The sequence below is a fragment of the Carassius auratus genome, chromosome 32 (assembly GCF_003368295.1).
Source record: "Carassius auratus strain Wakin chromosome 32, ASM336829v1, whole genome shotgun sequence".
NCBI lineage: Eukaryota > Metazoa > Chordata > Actinopteri > Cypriniformes > Cyprinidae > Carassius > Carassius auratus.
In genome coordinates, this window is record NC_039274.1 from 16,043,827 (window position 1) to 16,065,312 (window position 21,486).

At 37.6% G+C, this 21,486-nt stretch overlaps 1 protein-coding gene across 1 annotated transcript in view; it reads left to right on the forward strand.

Moving 5' to 3' along the window:
• Positions 1–971: 971 nt before the first annotated feature.
• Positions 972–21,486, forward strand: part of LOC113051700 (cadherin-11-like) — a 56,779-nt gene continuing 36,264 nt past the window's right edge. The window contains exon 1 of the mRNA XM_026215664.1: positions 972–1,506. The gene's annotated coding sequence lies outside the window, so the exon portion shown is untranslated. The remainder of the gene's footprint in view (positions 1,507–21,486) is intronic.

Consider the following 21,486-nt stretch of genomic DNA (forward strand, 5'->3'; position numbering starts at 1 on the left):
AGGAACACAACACAACGCTTCCTCAATCTACGACTGTGGGACCTGATGTCATAAATATGCCTAGGGAATTTTTTTTTTTTTTTTTTTGCAAACAATCAGTATCGTCTTCCTTTATTACACTGGCGTTGCACAAACAACACCGAACAGAGAGAAGAAAAATATTTTCATCTCATTAAACTCTCTATCTAAATGGAGTGTTTTGCATTCATAGATTTCAAATGGGATTCTGACCAGCGGTTTTATTTTTCAGCATGATCCCAGAAAAATAAACTTTGCTGCCTCAACAAATGGAAAAGAAGTGGGTCAAACTGCAGTTTCAGTAGAATACCAATTTCCATCAACAAAGCACAATGGTAAGGGTAGACATACCAATTAGCAGAGCAGTAATGGACACCATAATTATAGACCTAACCTACAATTAAGCTCTGACATGATGACCGGAGTAATGGTCTTCCGACAAAATTACATATTTTTCAGAATTAGTTTATGTGAGCGTTGTGCTGTTCTCAGCTGTGAATTTATGTGCACAATAGCTACTGTATTTCATCTTAAAAAGTATAAAAAGATAAAGTCAACTTTGGGGGATAGTGGGGAGTTTTGTAACACAGCAGTAACTCACCTATACCTTTAAAATATAGGTAAATGCTTTGATTACGTATTGCTTAAATAAAATTGTTACAGCATACTGAAAAAAAGTAGTATTAAATGGTAACAGGTGTTAAAAGCACACACACACACACACACACACACACACACACACACACACAAACTAAATAAACTATAGACTGAAGACGTGTGAGATTAAAATAGTAATTGTGGATAAGCAAACTATCTTTATTTGTTTTATTAACTTGACATCTCAAAGAGAATTGTGAAACTATTTACCATTTTGATTTTATTTTCATTTTATTGAGACGCGCGGGTATTTCATTCCCCAGTGTGGGTTCAGCTTTCATTCGCCTGTTTTGATTGGAGGAGGATTTTAGAGGCCGGTTTAACAGTTGCGTTGGTCGCTCGCTTCAGATGGGACCGCGCGACAGGACAGATGAGAAACTGCTTCCATCTGGAAACGCAGGGAGAGAAGGAGGGTTGACTCGACACAGTCACCGGCGGTAGACACACACACATCCTGCTTGCGTTACATCGCACCGGTCATCATCATCATTCCGACTGCTGGAGCAGCAGAGCGAACGCGCGCGCAGAGCAGCTGCACCTGACTGATCGTGGACATAGCTCCGTTTTACTTCACCAGTCTCCATTTAACAGTTGCCCTCGGTACTTACTTGAAGAAGGAAGAAGAAGAAAAAAAGTAAATCGAGCGGGTCTTTATGTTTTGCTTCAATCCAGGGAGAGGACTTTGGCACGGAGGACACTGCGTCTGGAGTGCTAACACACAGACTGCTCTTGTTGGATGTTGATTGTTGATCAAAGAGAAGAAGTGGCAGCGTTTAGCCGCTGCTGGGACCATCACTGGACAACTGGTGTCGTCTTTGAAAGTGTTCGAAGGTAGGAAGTGAGGCTGTTTACTACTGAAATGCGCATCATATCAACCACGCTGGACTGTCTTCTGAGGAATGGAGAGGACAGGTTCTCACCAAAGGTTTTCTCCAAGCCTCAGCAGACAGCTCTCTTGCAGTGACTGCACATCTATTGTAAACCATGCACACTTAGTCTGTAAATGTGAGAAGATGTCATTCAAAGGGGCGATTTGCTTTCGTGGACGGTTTTATTTTTTTTTTTTATTTTTTTTTTTTTGCACCATGGAGCTATTGCTCATGGCTCAGTGAGTAGCTCAACTTTTACATTTTGAGTTTCCCTTCATGATCCTGCATTGCGTTCCACTGAGCCTGAGGAGGAGAGGGGAAAAAGGTCACGAAGTGGAGTTAAAAAAATAAAAATCTATCTATCTATCTATCTATCTATCTATCTATCTATCTATCTATCTATCTATCTATCTATCTATAAGCCTCCAGTGTATAAAGTATGCCTACAGAAATGCGCTGCAGTTTTATTGTTAATGGTTATAGCACGTTATTATTACCTTATCAGATTACATGACTTATTTGTTTGTAACTTGTCGATCATCTAGTGTGTTGGGTTCAACTTTCCATGCTGCTATAATATAGCCTAATATGCATAATTCCATTTAGTGCATAGTGCAGGAATGGTGTACTCTGTTCGTGTATTTATTAATTTATTCAACGAGAGGTTAATGATTTTTTTTATTTTTATTAATATTATAATTGCTAATTTGATAGAAGTAATGGGGTTTTCCCCCCATCACGAGTTTCTGGTTTGTAGAAGGGAATGCGAGCGTCTGTCGCTGGAGTCAATCCACAAACGCTTCGGCATTCACGGCGGGGAATGAAGGAGTCGTGCGGGTGGTGAGAGAGCACAACCCCGGGCAGAAAAACAGGGATATGCCCCCCACTGCGAGAATCACACCATGACTCATTACACACATCTTTTATGAACAATATCAGCTCTGTATTTCCTCGGTAGGACGCGTACAAGTAGTCGAGTGAGTGAATCAGTGAAGCGAATTCGTGTTAGTGTTAAGAAGAGGCCGTGAAGCTCGGATTTTACATTTGTAAAGTAGGATTTTTTATTTATTTGTTTGAAAATGACATTTTGGTCATAGTTACACTGTCTAGAATTTGTCTATTTTGACTTTTTTTTTTTTTTTTTTTTTTTTTTTTTTTTTTTTTTTTAGAAATGTGTTGTTAGATTCAGTGCAATAGTTGAGGTGTCTGTTACTTTACGGCAGTTTTATCTCAGACATAGGCCTAAAAAGAGGTATGAATAAATACATAACTAAAATCCCTCATCAATCCAATAATGCATTCAAAATAAAATAAAATAAAGAAAAGAGGAAAAAAAAAACACATTTGAAATGGAGCATCATAGAGATAAATATGTTAGTATTATTATTATTATTCTTAATAATAATAAGAAGAATCATAATATTCATAGAACACCATGTACACTCACAAGTATTCAATAGAGGGTGCTGTTGTTCTTTTTAGTCATGGCCCAGTTTGCTTACCACAGTTTTGTCTCAGAGGACCACTCAAAAAGATTGAGCGCCACCGTCTGTGTTGCTCATGCTCCCCAGGGATGCAGAATTCAATATAGCAGAGGCTCTGGCTAATGCTGTGGCATTTTGTCAGGATTAACATCTTTCTAGTCAGTGGCTTCTGTTACCTTTGGTGTCACATTACCACCTTGGAGTTGTGTGCAGAAAAAAATAAAAAAAAAATAAAAAAATATATAAAATGAAGCCCCGGTAACTTGCCCTTGCATTGTGTTGGGTGCTGCGCTGCTCCGGTCCACATCACTGCGAGTCGATAGAGGAAGAGACTCGGTCATTTTCAACAAATAGAGGCATTTGTCATGGTGACTGGTAAAGCCTTTTTTATATCAAGCCACATCCAAACAAGACAGGGAGATCTCTGTGCTGAGTTTACTTTTCAGTTAAATAAATGAATACATCAACAGATTTTCAGAACTCTTTTCAGTCCATATTCCGCCAGGGAGCATTTCATTTGAGGTTTCATTAAAGCAAGTCTTTTGAAAGGCAAAGACGAAGTTACGGTCAGACATACAGTGCTTTTGCACATCATTTGGCTTTGCTGAAAAAAGTAAATTAATCCCCAGGCCTAGGTAAATGCAGTCATGTTGATGCATGAAGAAAGTCTGATTCTGATTCTGCCGGCAGCCTCCTCGACGGTATGGTCTCATTGTGGTGGTTTCTACTCAGGTGCAGAATAACGATGATTATAGCGGCACTTGGACAGGGCCAAGTTGTTTGTGCCAACTGTCTCCATTGCAGGAGTCTCAGTGACCTTGGAACACATGAATACATTATCTGACTGGTAGCATTGTGCTATATGAGAACCATACACTTTCTAGTGTATAAAGCACTTTCCTGGTGATTGATTAATTGCTTCATTTGATCTGATGCTCAGCTTATACAATGGCCTGGATCTGTAAGTGTGCTTTTTTTATATAAAGAGTCATGGAGAGAGTCTACAATTACCACTCTGCAATAGGAGAATCATTTGGATGCATACATTTTTTTTTTTATTATTAATATTTCTTTTTAATTCTACTCAAATAATTATTAATAGAGTGTTTGACACAGTGGAGAATTATAGCTTCATTTATACAAAGCAGCCTTCATGCTGAACGTGGTTGTACTAATCACTGCGTGGGTGCATGGAATACATCCATTCACCCTTATGAAGAGCAATTAGCAAAGCAGAAAATCATACATCCTTTTATATGCTAACTTTTAGAGCAGGGGCTGATATTCTTTTCTTCCTTATATTCTTTCAATGGCTTACTTTACAAGGCGGTGCAATGACAAACATTACTCATCACTTAGGATCTCAGGGCTAATGCTGTACGGAGATGTTGAGATTGTGGAAAGGATGCCTAATGAAAAAAACACTTGAGGAGACCTTAGTGATACAGAGGTATATGAGGATGGCTTTATATGAACTGAGTATGATGATCGGCCGCAATGTGCCAGTTGCAGTTTGGTGTTTGTTGTTTTATGAGATTTGGTGTGATATGTGATCTCACATTGAAATGTTGGCAATCTGAAGCCTGCTGTTCTGAAAATGCAGTGGATTATGAATGAAAACACAGGAATGCATTGTGAATTTGCTGCCAACAGTATGGCATGCTGGTTTTATTCTTCACCGTTAATACTCTTCATTTACTCTGGATAGCTTGGAGTGTGACAGGCCAAGTAGATTTTGTCAAAGCAGTTTGGATATATATATATATATATATATATATATATATATATATATATATATATATATATATATATATATATATATATATAAATATATATATATATATATATATAAAATTGTTTTTTTTTTTTTTTTGATGTCAAGACCCCTCTTTGATCTAACACTATATCATCATACTGTGTTTTTCTTTCTTTTTTTTAACCTTTGGCTTTGAAGACTATGATGCAACTCCCCCCTTCTTTCACTGTTGTATCATATATTCCTTTATGCATAACTGTACATAGATAATTTAACACCACATATTTTAAAATTACTGACGTGTACTGGTGTTCTGCTGCTTGCTTTTATGTTACTCAGCAAAATGTAATGCTTTTGTAAAAATAAAATGTTATTATTTATTTATATATATATATATATATATATATATATATATATATATATATATATATATATATATATTATTTTTATTTTTATTTTTATTTTTATTTTTTTTTGTAGCATTATCGAGCACAGATTTTATTTTATTTATATTTATGGTATTACCTCAAATAAATGGCATCTGGGAATATAAGCTAGTACATTAAATATTGGAATTATCTGTGAGGTTCGAATGTGTATTTTGTTATTTCTTTCATTTTAGATATTTTTCTGAACTTATTTAGTCTTATCCTTGTTATACAACTAGAATTTATGCAATAAAAATTCTGTTGACTAGCATTTAAACGTACTAATTTCGATGTATTGTTCTATAGGCCCAGTCATTAGTCATTTTTTTATTTATTTTTATTTTATTTTTTTTATTTTATCCAGAATACCAAATCTCGCCGTGTTCTCACAGAGCTGACCTTTAGAAAGAAAGCACTGGTCATAAGTGATGTGTCGTCGGTGTATAGCCAGTAATAGGCCTGATTCTACTCTCAGACTTGCTTGGCCGCAAAATAGCAGATAGCATTATCCTGAACCCATTTCCACACAGCACAATTAGACATGAGATGCATAACCTTTTCTTCAATAATGTATCCTACGACAGAAGTGCCACCCCTCCTTTCCCTCTCAGTTTGAATTCCAGCCGTAGTACCACTGATAAAACAGACGTGCTGGGTTAGACACAGGAAGCACAGGAATAGTTTATCCCCCACATGCCTTCCTGACACATTAGGACAACAACATGTGGTTGTGTGAATATGGTTTTCTATGCATTGGTTCATGCCGTTCCATGAATTCCTGTAAGTAAACAAGTAGCTTATTTGTGAGTCCCGATTCCAGCCATCTGGGTTAGTGTTGCTGAGGGTTTTCACAGGTTTGCAACTCTTCCTTTTGGAGTTAGAAAGGGGTGGGAGGATGAACAGATCTGCAATGACACGCTCCATTACTCCTTCTTTGCATCTGCAATAAAACTAATTGTTGGGTTTCCCCTGTTTAAGCCCTGCGTAGTCACAGTGCACAATAACACTAATATTCAAGACACCGAAGACAATGAGCATGGGCTGCGTTCCTCGTAGACCAATCAGAAAGAGCACCCCGGCACAAATGGATCACAAATACCCCCTCCCGTTCCCTCGGAAAGTGAACTAACATCTTTTAATTTACAGATCAACCATAGCCCGCAATCAGAGCGTTAAGTGCTCCGGGTTTATTATCTGGTGTCATATGGTGATGCATTTGCATAATACGCTAATACTTAATCCAACTCTCTTCCTTTTATCCTTCACTGTGCTATTGGCAATGTACAATTTGGTGCAATTAAACTCTTCCCTGAGATGCATCCTCATTGTTCTCTCGTCTAATTAAGTCTTAGAACGTAATGAAACAATAGGCAAGAACACACCTTGACTCACAACCTGATCGTTGTAATTTCGCTCGAAGTGTATTGGAGGGTTGTCTCTAAATTTGTGCCTTTAAATATTTATTTGCTGCTTCACCAGCCCAGAAATTACTAGAACAAAAGGAGAAAGACAGAGAATGCCAGTCATGATGACAGTGGCTAATGCTTGGTATTTGTCTCGATGCTAGTTGTCTCTTACTGTTTGCAAGAGCTACGCCATCATGCGGGTTTTTATAGAAACATTCAAGTAGCCTTTTGTTTCCTACTTAATAGCAATGAATATTGCTGCAGATTGTTGATATGCAGAAAAAAAGAAAAGAAAAGAAAACAGTGAAAGGGAAATCTCTTAAAATTAGCTCACTTTAAAACATGAGGCATGAAATTGGATTTTAAGTTTGCTGTAGAGAGAGAGAGAGAGAGAGAGAGAGAGAAAGAGAGAGAGAGAGAGAGAGAGAGAGAGGAAAAGTACATTGCTGTTCTCACAGTTCAATGCATCTCTCATTGCTTGCTGTCCTTTTACTCTGTTGTATTTCCTCAGAGCTGCTTCCTCACCTGTTCTCAATATTTAATGTGGTGGAGGGTCTTTTGGGCTTGTAATGAAGTGGAGGTCAAGAGCTTCCTCCAGCTTCTTTTCTCCAAACTGGCCCTGTAAATGTCAGACGCCTATGAGAAAAGAGTCTGAACTTCCCCCCATCTATCTCAGTCAGTCATCTCTTATTTCTCTTCATCACTGCACACTCTTTTGCTCCCTCTATTTCTGTTTCAACCTTCGCCAGAATTCATCTCAGAACCCTGGCCTCTACTCAGCCATAACCTGAGCTTTTTCCATGTTATAGCTATTACCAGCTCATCAGCCTTCTTTTCTGTCACTCATCTCCCCTTTACTACCATTTTTATTTTTCCCTTTCTGATTTAAGGCAGAGAAAATCCACCGCAACAAAGTGAATTTGACTTGTGTTGTGTCTGGTTATGGATGGCCGCACAGGATGTTTCTTTTCAACAGAGTTTTGTTGTTGTTGTTGTTGTTTTTGGCCCTCGGAGGATACGGTCATTTCTTTTGGCAGAGATGGAGGAAGACGTAACTCATCACCTCCCACACACTGATTCTGACCATTTTGGTGGCCTTGATAAAATATTCATCCCTTTTAATCCCTAAGCTGACAAAATGGTGTGTGAAGAATCAGGCAGTGTTCCATTCCACTGACCATCTGATGGGCAGCCTTCTCTAAAGACCTGGCCACAATGCTATAGCGTTTGGCTGGTGCACTTAGAGAAACAAGAGGTCCAAATCTAGCAGCACTGGGGCTTTGTCAGCAGTGAATAACAAGCAGGCCAATTACAACTCAGTTACCAAAAGAACAGGGGAAATGGTTGCGAGTAACAGCAACTCCCAGACGGTGAGAGGAAACTAGGTTTATGGAACAGATGACGTGGATGTAAAATAATTTGTTGAATAACCTGGTGGGCCAATATTTCAGGCAGGGGATATTGATAAAAGCTTCCAATTTTTGTGTTTATACATAACAAGTAGAATAAAGCTTGCTCTACCAGGAATTAAACAAGTACGACAATGATAACCTTCTGTAGCCCTTGGCATTCATAGCCACGTGTCCGCAGTCTCCAAGGTCTCATATTAACTTTTGGATGGAAATCCGTCTCGAATGAATTATGATTCAAAAATAATCCCAGGGGTTTGTAATCAGTAATTTTGTTTACTTTAGCCAATCGCAGGGCCCCAGATCCAGGTTGTGATATGGCCCCTTTCTCTGCCAGGTTCTGAGGATTTGAAAAGATATGTAAATGATATTATTTTCTCTATTATGCCTCTTAGTTTCTCGGGGAATTATAATAGGACAAGATGCATGATTGATTACATGTATTTAGCTAAATTTAACTATCTGAAGAGCTCATTTCCTCAGAGGGAAATTGCAACTAAATCAATAAGGATGAATCCTATTTTTTAATAAAAGAAAGAAAGAAAGGAAAGAAAGAAAGAAATGTGTTTGAACTCAGTTGGATTGGAACATCTGGTGTTCTATAATGTATTAATTCTTTTGACTTGATATGTTAATTGAATTTTTAGGTGAAAAAGCACTCAAAAGAGTAGCGGGACAGTTCTCGGATTCTGGCTTTCCTTCCTATTGACATTTTAAAGAGAGGTGCATTCAGTCAGTCCATCTCTCCAAACGGTTTTTGTGTCATTTTCATTTTTAACCCTGAGATTAACAAAAATAGCATGGAATAATTTGTTTAGTTCTGATTCGAGTGGCTGGTTTAATTGGAAGCGATTTGGTCACAAAGGCATACATTTGCAAATGAGGCTGATAAACCTTTGGTTAGACAAGGAGGGTTTTGTTTGACACAGGAATTCTGTTGTTGGCTGTTTTGGTTGTCAAGTACTCTGGGAAGGCAGGATGTGTACTGGTCCTACAATGGGCCTTTCAGCTAAGCATCTCAGATGCACGGCGATGCTGTCCCGCCTCTTTTCACAGTGACCTAATCTCTTTATCAGGCAGCCACAATGGAGGATTCAGTCTTCAGGCTTGCCGGCAAAAGCTTAGAGACCAGAAGGAAGACACTTCTAACTGACCACCGTATAACCTCAACCAGTGTTTTGAGTTTCCACAAGTGGTCAAGGGTTATAGCTATTTAAAAAAAAAATCATAATAATAAAAATAAAAATACGTAATGTTAATAAATCAGTTTTAGGGTAAGGATTTGTTCTTTTTCTGTGCAGAGTCACTTTTTGTATCACTTTATATGCAAATCTTCAGTAAAAAAAAAAAAAAAAGAACAAAAGAAATTTTTTACATTTTTAGAAATTACTTTTTTTCTACATGACACCATGGGCCTGTTCTTCGTACGTCGGTTATTACATCCAAGATCAAATGACAAATCCAAGATGAGATCATCGTGCTAATCATGATCCGGCTAATTGGGTTCTTCGAACACACCTGTTGTGTATGATTAGTATCGCTGGATTGAGTTATCTGAGATAATTGCGCGTTCATGTGTTGTTTTAAAAGGGGATATGTATCGATACTCGAAACCATGATCAGCAGTGCAGCGATTGGCTGGTGGCAAGACGGCAATGTAATGATGTCATATAATTTAAAACGACACCTGACAAAACTTGACACATTTCTGGACTTTTAAGGAAACAGCCAAGCAAACAAAACTACATAAATGTTATCATAGATACATTAAACAGATAATAGATACATGTTTTTTTTAATTAGAAATGTTTTTATTTAGATTCGCAATTTATAATAGTTGTGCAGTCTTTACATTTTTATTTCAATGTAGAAATTTTCTATTTATTTCATTCTATATTTGGACAGATTTGTTACGTGACAGCATTAATGAAAATTCCTTAAGGGTCAATATCATGTTATCTGCATCTCCTGCGCTCCATCAAGCCACTCTTATAATAGCAGTCATCACTCAAAATAATGCACTCTTTGTCCCGCGTCCCGCAAGTCATAAGCAGTGTCCCGCATTTTAATTTTGTCTTCATTTTATTTCATCGTCCTTTAAATTACAAGTCTACAATATATATTTTTTTTAATAAGAAAACACTGTTCATGCGCAGCGAAGCCGTTATTATTGGTTCTAGCGGCTAGCCAGAGCGGGAAATTAAACACTGAGACAAAAAAAAAAAAAAAAGCATCCTGGTGAAAGTGAACTACAGCTACGCCTGCCAGGAGTTCTACAGACACATAATGAATGAGAAGGCCCTACTCGAAGCTGCCAGATCAGACAAAAAACATAAAATAAATTCAAGATGCACTGAATCCGCTAAGAACACATTTAATCTTTCTAGTCTTTCCTAATGGAATTTATGTGCTTATTTGGAAATGTGCATTGTAGCGATTGGATTATTATTTTCACTTAATTATTTGGATTGAATAGACACGTGCTGTTAAAATATTTTTTTACTGAAATTACTATTAAATATTATTAGTGCCGTTCAGAGCGCCGGTCAGCACCATCATTAACATTTTTATAAACCCTTTTAGCAATTTAAAACATGTTTACATCACTGCAAAAATATATCTAATAAAAAAAAAATCTATATTTATTCACCAAGTACAATAATAGTAATTGCTCTCCCTCGTGTCCCGCATTGTCCCGCAAAATCAGGTCTGCTGACCTGCAACAGAGCAATAGCCCGGTGGTCACCCTAATAGCATGTGTGTAAGACTCTAATACAATTATAAAGTAATAATTTTATGACATAAATATTTCAGTGAGTAAAACTGGCTGTATTTATAGTAGGCTGTTATCGACTACACAGCATTTTTATATTATTTTTAATTAAATTTTTTTTTAAATTATTATATATATTTATAATTATATATTATTATATATATTATTTTAAATTATTGTCCCTGGATCAATACGATACTCTTGTAATAAAGTAGCGGTGGTGGCAGACATATTTTGAGTATCAGATCTGGTTGAAGAGAAGCAATCTAATCCTGTTTACATGAAATAAGCCTGCTCCCGAGCAGGTTTAAGCTAACGGACCTGTTGCTATGACAGCAGCTCCAGGATGAGCTTCGAAGAACCAAACGATCCAAGATCACGCCAAATCGTCAACAATCAAATCCAGCTAACTGAGTTATCGACGTACGAAGAACGGCCCCCATGTATATATATGCTCAATAAACGAAACATAATCTAAGTTTGGATAAACATAAAGAAACTTTAAAGGTCCCGTTTTACATGCTTTTTTGAATCTTTGATTGTGTTTACAATGTGCAATATAACATGTGTTCATGTTTCGCGTGTAAAAAAACACAGTATTTTTCACACAATTCACTTATCTGTATACCGCTGTTTTCACTGTCACAAAAACGGGCTGATTACTTCTTTGTTCTATGAAGCCTCTCCTTCAGAAATACGTAACGGGTTCTGATTGGGCCAGTGGTACCTGTGTTTTGATTCGACAGCAGCTGAGAGCAGGCTGCCCTCCTGGTAACGTGATTGGGCTAGAACGCATGTGCTGAAGATGTATTTATAGTCACAGGAGCGTTTTTACTGACGAGATGCGCATGAAAACCGCATTCGTCTTTTTGCACAGCCCTAACATCTAGTTAACAAAGCTAAACAGTGTTGTCCTTTGTGTAATAAGTTACAGAAACTGTTAAATGCACCAACTTAAATAATAAAATACACTTACCGGTTGTGATCCATAAACAACGCCTTCTCCAGACAAAGAGGGAGCTGCTCCATCTTTCAAGAATAATCTTTGTGCGAATCCGGCATTAAACTGATTGAGAAAGTTGTCCTCAGCAAGTCCTCAGCAAAATGAGCTGCACATAGTTTTACATGTGCATAATGTTCGGGAACCAAGTTAAACATAAATTGTAACCATTAATCTCAAAGTACAGCGTTCCTGGGAAGCCCAAACAAAGATGATTGACTGACAAGAAAAAAAAAAAAAAACAGCGTTTCAACGACAAAAACAAACAGCTCTTCCTTCTTCTCCGTCGGAGCGCAACAAGGCCACGCCCCCCTGTTTGTGAATTCATGTGGGCGGTGGTTAGTCAAAAAAACTGTTTTAGTGACGTCATTACTACAGGAACTAGAGGGCTGTAGACCAAACGGGTCGCTTTTTGTAGGCAAATTCTGTTAAATCAAATATCTCGCTTGGCATTGAACTTTGAGCTTTAGAATTTCACAGATATTATTTATACTCTAACAACAACATTACACACTAACTAAAGTTTAAAACATGGAATTACGAAGAAGGGGACCTTTAATGAACATGAATTCTTAATATGCAAGAAAATGCATCCGTAAATCTGCAGACAGTTTCCAACGTTTTCGAATTCTTCAAATGTACAATATTAAATGAATTAAATATATTATACATTTTAAATTAAAGAGAAAAATTAAAAAAAAAAAAAATGACAAAATGCAGCAGAAAAGGAGTTTTTTTTTTTTTTTTTCTCGTCTAGCGGTCTATTTTTGTTTAGTGCTTGTCAATGAGGGTTTGCATCAGTAAACCCATTCAAACTCCTGGATCCAACACCCTCAGGAATCTGCCGGCGTTGCAGTGTTACCACTGTAGCACAGACGTTGTCATTCCATTTGTGGGGCTGTTTGTCTTTGATGCAACTGCTTTTCCATTGCTTATATCCTCTCTGAATCATTCTTTACACTCTCATTAAGAAGGTATTTTAGGTTTGGCTGGATCACTGTAATGCCAAATTGCACTTAATTTCACACCTCTGTAAATTCTGTTGTGTCAGGAAGGCTCGTTTTAGTCCTCTTTCTGTTACGGACAAGCTCAGTAGTAAATAGTTTGGGGCATCAGGGACTCGTCCAGTCTGAGGTTTTAATAGTTATAATTTAATACAGGGGTGTCCACATCCTGTTGACCCCTGTTTGCTGGGCTTTGTAGTTTACAGTAAGGCAGAAATTATGTCCAGCTGCTTGACACTGTAGGTGGCCCGTGGGTGGACATTCGTTTAAGAAAAGCAGCTGCTTCCCTTTCTAATTAGGCTGTTAAACATTAGCACTACAACTGTTGGAGGAGAAGGCTGTAATGGCCTTTCTGTGAGAACGGCAAAGGGCTGTTCACTGCTTGTCACTTCCACAAGGACACAGGGCTCGTGAAGGCCAGCAAGGCGTTCATTAACGTGACAGTTATCCTGGCGTCGTAAAAACCGAACCGGCTTGTAATGGAGAAGCCCGCACCCTACTGAGAAACCGGGACAGTGCAGTGTATGGGTGGCCCTAAACTGAAGACCACCATCCATACAAATCAGTCCACCACTCCCACAAAGAGCAAACAAGCCATACTTCCATCAACTGTCATGTAAAACACTGTCTTTCATTTTATGCCAGACAGACCTGTTCACATCCACACAGTCCCTTTCTTCTTTTGCCAATTGCCCATTCACCTTCTGTGTGCACCTTTTACCCCACAACAAACCATCTTTTCTTTGATGCCCAGTCGTGCGATTGTTGACCTGACAGCTGTCTGCGTTTAAAATGGCTCTCCTTGGAAACAGTCGAGAATGTTTGTATGCACTGACTGTGCTGCCTAGAGAATATAAAACCATCGCTTGACGTTATGTCACTTGTTACATACCATACAAATACGTATAAAAGTACTTTATTTCTTCATTCTCCTTCTCAAATCTGAGCTTTGAGCAGAACAGTTACTGCTGAAATTTAAGAGCTAGAGGTTTTGCTTTGCTTTCAGTGACAGACTCTTCTGTGTTTTATATGCGGACAGTTCAGGATGAGCCAGTGTGCATTGTTTTTTTGTTTTTTTTCAGAAGTGTCTTAATGCAGAGTAGAGGCATGCGGGGGATTTCAAAAGCACTGCTCCGAGCCGCATTTGAAGCAAAGGAAATGTGAGATTGTGAGTGGCATGGAAGCTGACAATTCTATAACTTCTTAACTTGGAGGTGTTTCTCTGCTTCTGATGGTTATTTGGGGCACAGCATATTGTCACTTGAAGCAGTAACTCTTTGTTGCAGACGTGGTTTGTTTCCATTGGCCTGACTTTGAGGTCATGTCAAGCATTATTTGTGTGGCGTTTGAAATAATGCGTGTGGTTTCAAAGCAACTTCAGAGAATGTGTTAAGAACTGGTATTAGGATCAGTCAGAGATGATCAGAATTAAATGTGTAAATGATGAACACAGTTCAAAAGATTTTGTGATCCGATCCATTCTGAGGCGTATGGACCACTTCCCATTTGGAGTGTAAACACTAATCTGTCCTGGGGCGACCCGCATGGTTAACCGCTAAGGGTATCTTTTATTTGAGATTAATCTATTATTAATATTATTATATAGTAAATCTCTAAAAGTTAGAATCAGCTATTAATTTTATTCTAGTTTATTTTATTTTTTAAAGATGTTAATACTTTAAAGACATTTATGAAATTATAACATATTTATTTTACAAATATATATATATATTTTTCTATTCATGAAAGAATAATAACAAAAAAATGTTTGGTAACACTTTATTTTGATAGTCCACTTTAGACATTCTACTAGCAGTAAGTACCTTTGCAACTTCATGTCAACTGGCAGTTAGTAGAGTATTAGTAGAGTGTCTGCTTAATATCTTCTAACACTTCCTTTTCAACTTATTGTCAACTTATACTAACCCTTAACCTACCCCTAACACTAACCCTTAACCTACCCTAACAGTCTACTCTGAGAGTTAGAAGACATGTAGTTGCACATTTCTGAGATTTAGTTGATATGTAGTTGACATGTAGTTACAAAGTTAGTTACAGTCAGTAGAATGTCTAAAGTTGACTATCGAAATAAAGTGTAACCAAATGTTTCACTGTTTCCACAAAAATATAAAGCTGAACAACACTTCAACATTGATTTAAAAATCCATCACAGCATATTAGAATGATTAATAACCATGTGACACTGATGAGTTATGGCTTCTGAAAATTCAGCTTTGCCATCATAGAAATAAATTACATTGTAAAATATATTCAAGCTATTATTTCACAATAACATATATTACAATATTAATGCTTTCAGCATTTTTTTTTTTTTTTTTTATCAAATAAATGAAGCCTTGGTGATTTCAAAAACATTAAAACATCTAAGACATAAAACTTAATGTCTTATATATAATGTCTTAATATATATATATTAGGGCCGGGACTTTAACGCGTTAATTGAGATTAATTAATTACACAAAAAATAACGTGTTAATTAAGATTAATTAGTTACAGAAAAAAAAAATGCCGCATTTTTAATAACTTATTTTTGCACCGCGGAACGTTTCTCACTGGATGAGTTTCGGCGGACCGATTATACTGAAGCACCAACCAGCGTTCGCATATCACCGCAGCACTTCGAGCCTCAAGTATCACCTCAACGCAAAACATATAGCAGCTAGCGTGGACTTTACACTTTATGTTGAACTATGTATTATTTTGTTGGTGCAACTGGCAGTTTATGTTAAACTCTTTATTGTTTTGGCCAAGGTTATTGAGGCCATGTTATGGCCTCTGAAACAACAGAGAGATGTTTTCTAATAGTCAGGGTTTCCAATGTTCTGAATGTAATTGACAGTATTGTGTTTTACTTAAAAAAACACTTTACAGAAGGTTCCAGCACCTATAAGCTTCCTGAATTTCTGAAATGTACTATTTCTAAATTGTTTCTAAATATGCTATTGCTACACTTCATGGCAAAAATTGCACTGGTCTGCTAGACTTGGTTGAACAAAAATAAACAATATTTTTTTTGCTTACGCGTATGTATTCAGTCATTATTCAATGGTATACTATAAATCCATGTGAAAATAAATTACTTCGCACTGTTCTCAGATCAAATATTTATATGCGATTAAAGTGTGATTAATTTCGATTAATTAATTACAAAGCCTCTAATTAATTAGATTAATTTTTTTAATCGAGTCCCCGCCCTAATGTATATATATATATATATAACCCAACATATATATATTATTAAGTGGACAATTTGAAGTTTATATGGTTTTACCAATCTATACAAAATATACTGGTTTTACTTTTTCTTGTTTATTTATTTTTTCTTCCGTGTGCATTGTGCATAGTGCCAACCTCTTTCCTCTGAGCACCTCTGTAAGGAATTTGGAAATGCAGGTGGTGAAGTAGGCAGGCAGATGCTATCATTTATCACAACCCTTCTGTATGCAAGCAAAGCAAATCCTGAGGCTAAGAACAGAGAGAGGGCCAGAAAAAGAGAGCAATTTCCATGCCTGTTGATGCCACGCTGACAGATATAGTCGCCTCTGAGATTAAATCAGATTCACAATGAACACATCTCATACTAACACAAAGCTCGGCGAGAGCTTCGTTATTAACATTGTCATTCATTCCGGCATCCAGTTACTCCACCTCCCGTCCAGCCTGAACAGAAAACATTATTGCTTGGACGGAGGGTGCCTGGTGGGTCATTATGGGTCAGTGCAGGTGTCCCTGGAAATCCTGTTGGGTAGCTATTCACGCTGAGGTGGTTAGACCCACTCGGACCATTTTCCCCTCGGTCTCTGTCGTCAGTATGCAGCGAACACCGTCGTTCCATCCCTCCGTCGGAGGAGGCTTTTCAATTACTGAGCGAGGCTGCGGGGGAAAGGCACTTGACAAAAGCCATGACATAAACCATTTATAGTGCGGCTCCATCATGGCCCCAATGCCAAACCGGGCTGGACGGTTCATTTAAAAGAGAAATTAATCACACATGGTTTCAGGCACACAATAACAGATTATGACTGGCTAGTGGCACCTGACTGAGTCCAGGGATACAATTTTAAAAAGACACTTAAATCTGTGGAGAACTGCATGGGGTCTGTGCACCTCTTGAAAGACAATTGTGGGCCTATGATTTTAGCTTCTTTCAGAACTGCTGGTGAACACAGTCTTTGTATTAAAATGAGGTAGAGAAGAGAGTAATACTGCATAAATGTGTATTTTTCACCTCCTTTCAAAACACCGACAAGTAACTTTTTCCACTGGGTTACAAAAAAAAAAAAAACAAAAAAAAAAAAAAATACATATTATTCAGCATATTTTATTATGCCTACAGCTTTACAGATGAAAGAGCTGAGGCAATACTCAGACAAGCTCTGTCCCCTGTTGCGTGTGATGTTGAACAGATTCACTAGAATTACACTTCTATTTTTCAGTTCATTTTGAAGTATTGAAATCACTGGTCAAATAAATGATTCATTTTAACTACTACTTTCAAATATTGTTTTATCACTATTTTTAAATCTACTATACAGTATATATTAGTTTATTCGTCTGCATTCATTTTAGTATATTTTCGTGTAAAATTAAGTTTCAATTTTAATGCTATTACCCTTAATAAAACCGGAATACATAATATACACCATTGTTCACAAGTTAGATTTTAGTACATTTCTTGATAGAAAAAAAAAAAAAAAAAAAAAAAAAAAAATATATATATATATATATATATATATATATATATATATATATATTATTTCAGCAGTGATGCACTAAATATTTTCAATGTTAAACAAATATTTTATTTCTAATAAATACTGATCTTTTCTGTTCATTAATAAATCCAGTTTACTTTTTTCAACATAATACAAATAAGAAATGGTTCGTGGACGAGTGTAGTGTATCCTCTTAAAATCTTAAATGTTTTCAGCTATAGTTTGTTAATAAATTAAAGGTTTTTTTCGTAATAAAAGGGTATCTTCTTTAAATTACAACTTTGCAATCTACAATTTCAAAGGTGCTTCTCCAATAGTGTCTTATATTTAAAGTTACACACAATCAGTGTAATATATTCCCTCATTATCACTTCTTACTCTAATATGGAAGATTATTGTCTCTACAGCTATAGTTTGCGAGTCAAGGCTCACTTTTTATTAAACCACTGGAATAATTCATTTTCATGAATTATTCCATATTGTAGTCTGTTAAATAATTGGGCAAATGATTGTGGAAAGTACGAGACGTGGGAAAAGATTGTCAGGGAAGACCGAAATGAAAATGAGAGAAGCAGCGAGAGAAAGACAGATGGAGGGATTCTGGGCAAAATGACCAGGAAGCCGTTGAATCCAGCATACCACATCTAATCAAGCATGATGGAGATTGTGAGCATAAAAAAACAGAAACCTTTATAATGGTGAAAATGACAGATTTAGCCATTAGCCACAGTATGGAGCACACATTGGGAGTTACATCTGCCTATCCCCCGTGAGTGAGGGGTGTGAGCGGGGATTGAGAGCCACTGCCTTGATGAATGAGGCTCGACTGCTGCCGATTAACGGAGCGTCCATGAGTGGCTGAGATACAGATGCCAGGCCGTCCTCTAAAAATCTCCCTCTCAGCAGCTCGGCCCGCATCCTTTCTTTATAGTGATTCTTTACTCTTTTGTTGCCTTTTAAAGCTGTGTTTATTGATAATCCGAGCTTATTGATTCCATACTCTTTATTTATCACCGCACTCACTGAAGGCTGTGGAGGGATCCCGTCCTCTTCAGGCCGTCTGAGTGGATGAATCAGACCCACATTAGGCATTCCAGGACGCGTTTAGCATTCAAGAACACAGGCCAGAGCCTCTTTTAATTTGGCGGGCGATAGTGGGTGTATGTCAGCGGTCCTATACCTCACCTCTGGCTACTCCGCCCTGAGGTAATGGCTGTTTAAAAGGGGGCGGCGATTATAATATAAAGTTTTTTTTTTTTATTCCTTCCAGAATGGCTTCAGACTGTGACTCACGTCACTTGGTATTCATTGGAGGCTGTCACAACGCATGCAGCTCAGGGCCTACTCTTATCAAGATAACCATTCAGCTGCTCACAGCTTTTGAGCGCTGGAAGAAATAGAGCAAAATAAATAAATAACTCCTTAAATAAATAAAAAAGTGCATTCTATAGGTCACTTTCCAATGACAACAGCAAAGGAACGAAGAAAAATAGTATGTTCTTATAATAAGGAAAGGGGTGATGCCTTATCTCTGTGAGATTTAGCTCCCGGCACCCATAATGCACCATAAGCATGAAAGTCAAAGTGCTAATTAATCACAAGGTTTATTCCGACTGCTAAATTGTGATCCCAAAATGTGCCAGACTACTGTACCTTCAGGCTTATCTCATTTCTAATGCTCATTTTGGCTTAAAGACAGACTTTTTTGAAGCGTCCTTTACTTATCTCTCAGCCTATCTAAATGTTGGTTTATCTCCCATGTATGACTAGGCTCGTTGCATGGCCGTCTTTTCTATTAATGGTGATTTTATCAGAATGCACCTCGGCAATGCAAACAGGGCATCAGTGTTGTGCAGGCACAAAGCCCCATTTAATAGCAATTTACAGTTTTCACAGTTTGTTCTTCAGCTCTCTTCATTTCTAAAGATTTCTGTAAATAGATTACTACAATCAAATATGCTGCTGCACAAATCCTATTAGAAAGCAATAGAGTGGAGAAAATCATTTGCAGTTTGATGTGAAGAACTATAGACAAATAATACAAACCTAACGATTTACAAAATTAGGGTCAGATAGGTGGAACTGCAATAATTCGATGAGCATACCAGGAGAATCATTGTTTTTTTTTTTTTTTTTTTTTTTTTTTTAATCAGATATACACAATAACAAATCTGACACTGCAGAGGCTAAATGCATGTTGAAAGCATATTGAATTCCCCTCAATTGTGGGTTTTCACACAGGTAATATGATGCACTAGGAGCCTCTTCTTCAAAATAAATGGCAGTCAAGGAGGGAAAGTGGAGTGATTTAATTTGGCCTGAAGTCAGGTGTCCGCCAGCAGTGGAGGGTCAGTGACCTTTTTCAGGGGAAATAAAGGACAGTCATTCTGAGGTACATCTCATAAACTGTGAAATACATATTCAAGAGCTTATCCATAAACATCACCCTTGAGAGAGAAGTGGTGCCAGGTATATCACCGTTCCATTGACCCATGCTTTCCTTAAGCTTCTGCGGCCCTCCACTTTTACATATATTACCAATGCAATCACAGGTTTTAGTTTTTATTTTTTTGACCGCTTGTTGTTGAAGTCACACACACTGACACACACAGACATATAAATCCCGATTCATATGTTTGTGCCAGACATGCTTCTGTAATCTCTTCCTCACCGAGAGGAAAATGCCGGGTGATTTTGATGCTGGTTGTGATGATGCTTCGAGTTGGAAGCATCAGGTTCAAAGTCATTACTTGGACTGCACCCTCACTTGAAGTTCCTCTTTGGAAGGAAACAAATGGCCTGGAAAAGAAATGAAAAAAAAAAAAAAAAACTGAATAGAAGACTAGCTGTGAAAAGAGGATAGCCATTTATCAGCCACTCATTTCATGCCACTGTTGTCTCCCATACATGAAGCAGAAAAGCACAGTTGCTAGAATGCAGCTTGACTTTGAAAATGCCTTCTTAGCAACAGTTCAATGAATATGTATAGTTCGAGGTGAATAGAGGCAGGTCACACAGTTAGACAAGGTGACCTCGCTGTCTGACGCTTTTTCTCTCTGCTATTGAAACTCTGATGTTTTCATCTCCAGAGATTTTAATAAAACAATGTCCTTTGATTGCTAAATGCATTGTGTCCATTGTCCCAAAAGAAAAACAGAGGAAAGCTAATTGTCTTTCTTCTACCTCTCTCTCTCTCACACACGTTCACCTTCGGCCTGTCAGAAGCACTGGCTGTGTTCACGTCTAAGAAGCTTTTGACTGTTGTTCGCGTCTGTAGAAGATTGGTGGCAGTTATTGTTTTTTTCGTGGTGTTTGAGGATGCTTATTTATGCAGTTTGTTCCCCCGTCTGGTTTGAAGTGCTGGAAATCAGGCCCAGATGGTGTTGTTTAGGATACTAAAACTATAGATGAGTGTTCTGTCTGTTGACAAATCCTTTAAAGTTGCTTTTTATTGTGTGGCTTAGGTTGTATTTTGACTTGTATATGCTCTTTCTCTGCCGTACAATATGTCCACTTGTTGGTGATGTGGTCCCAGGGACATTTTCTGGTCATTGCTGTTTTTCAAACGGTTGCAATTGGACAGCGATAATAAATTAGAAAAACAAGTATGTAATATTCACAAAGATATAGAATTCAAAGGGAGAAGGGGGAGGGGGAGTGACATTAGGCTCATCTCGGATGTATTCACCATTTCCCTCATGATTCCTGGAAACACACAGCTTTGAAAAGGAGTAATTTAGTTTTGTCTAACATTTCACAGTAGTGTCTGACAGGATGCTCCGTCACGTGTGGCAAAGACACAGCTGTGACCTGCATATTTACCCTGTAAATAAGTCTAATTTGTCCACCCGTGCTCCATGTTTGCCCAAACCCAATTTCATCCTTTGCCCTGATTCGCTGATGTTGGAATGTACCACACAAGATGTATTACATAAAAGATGCAGCA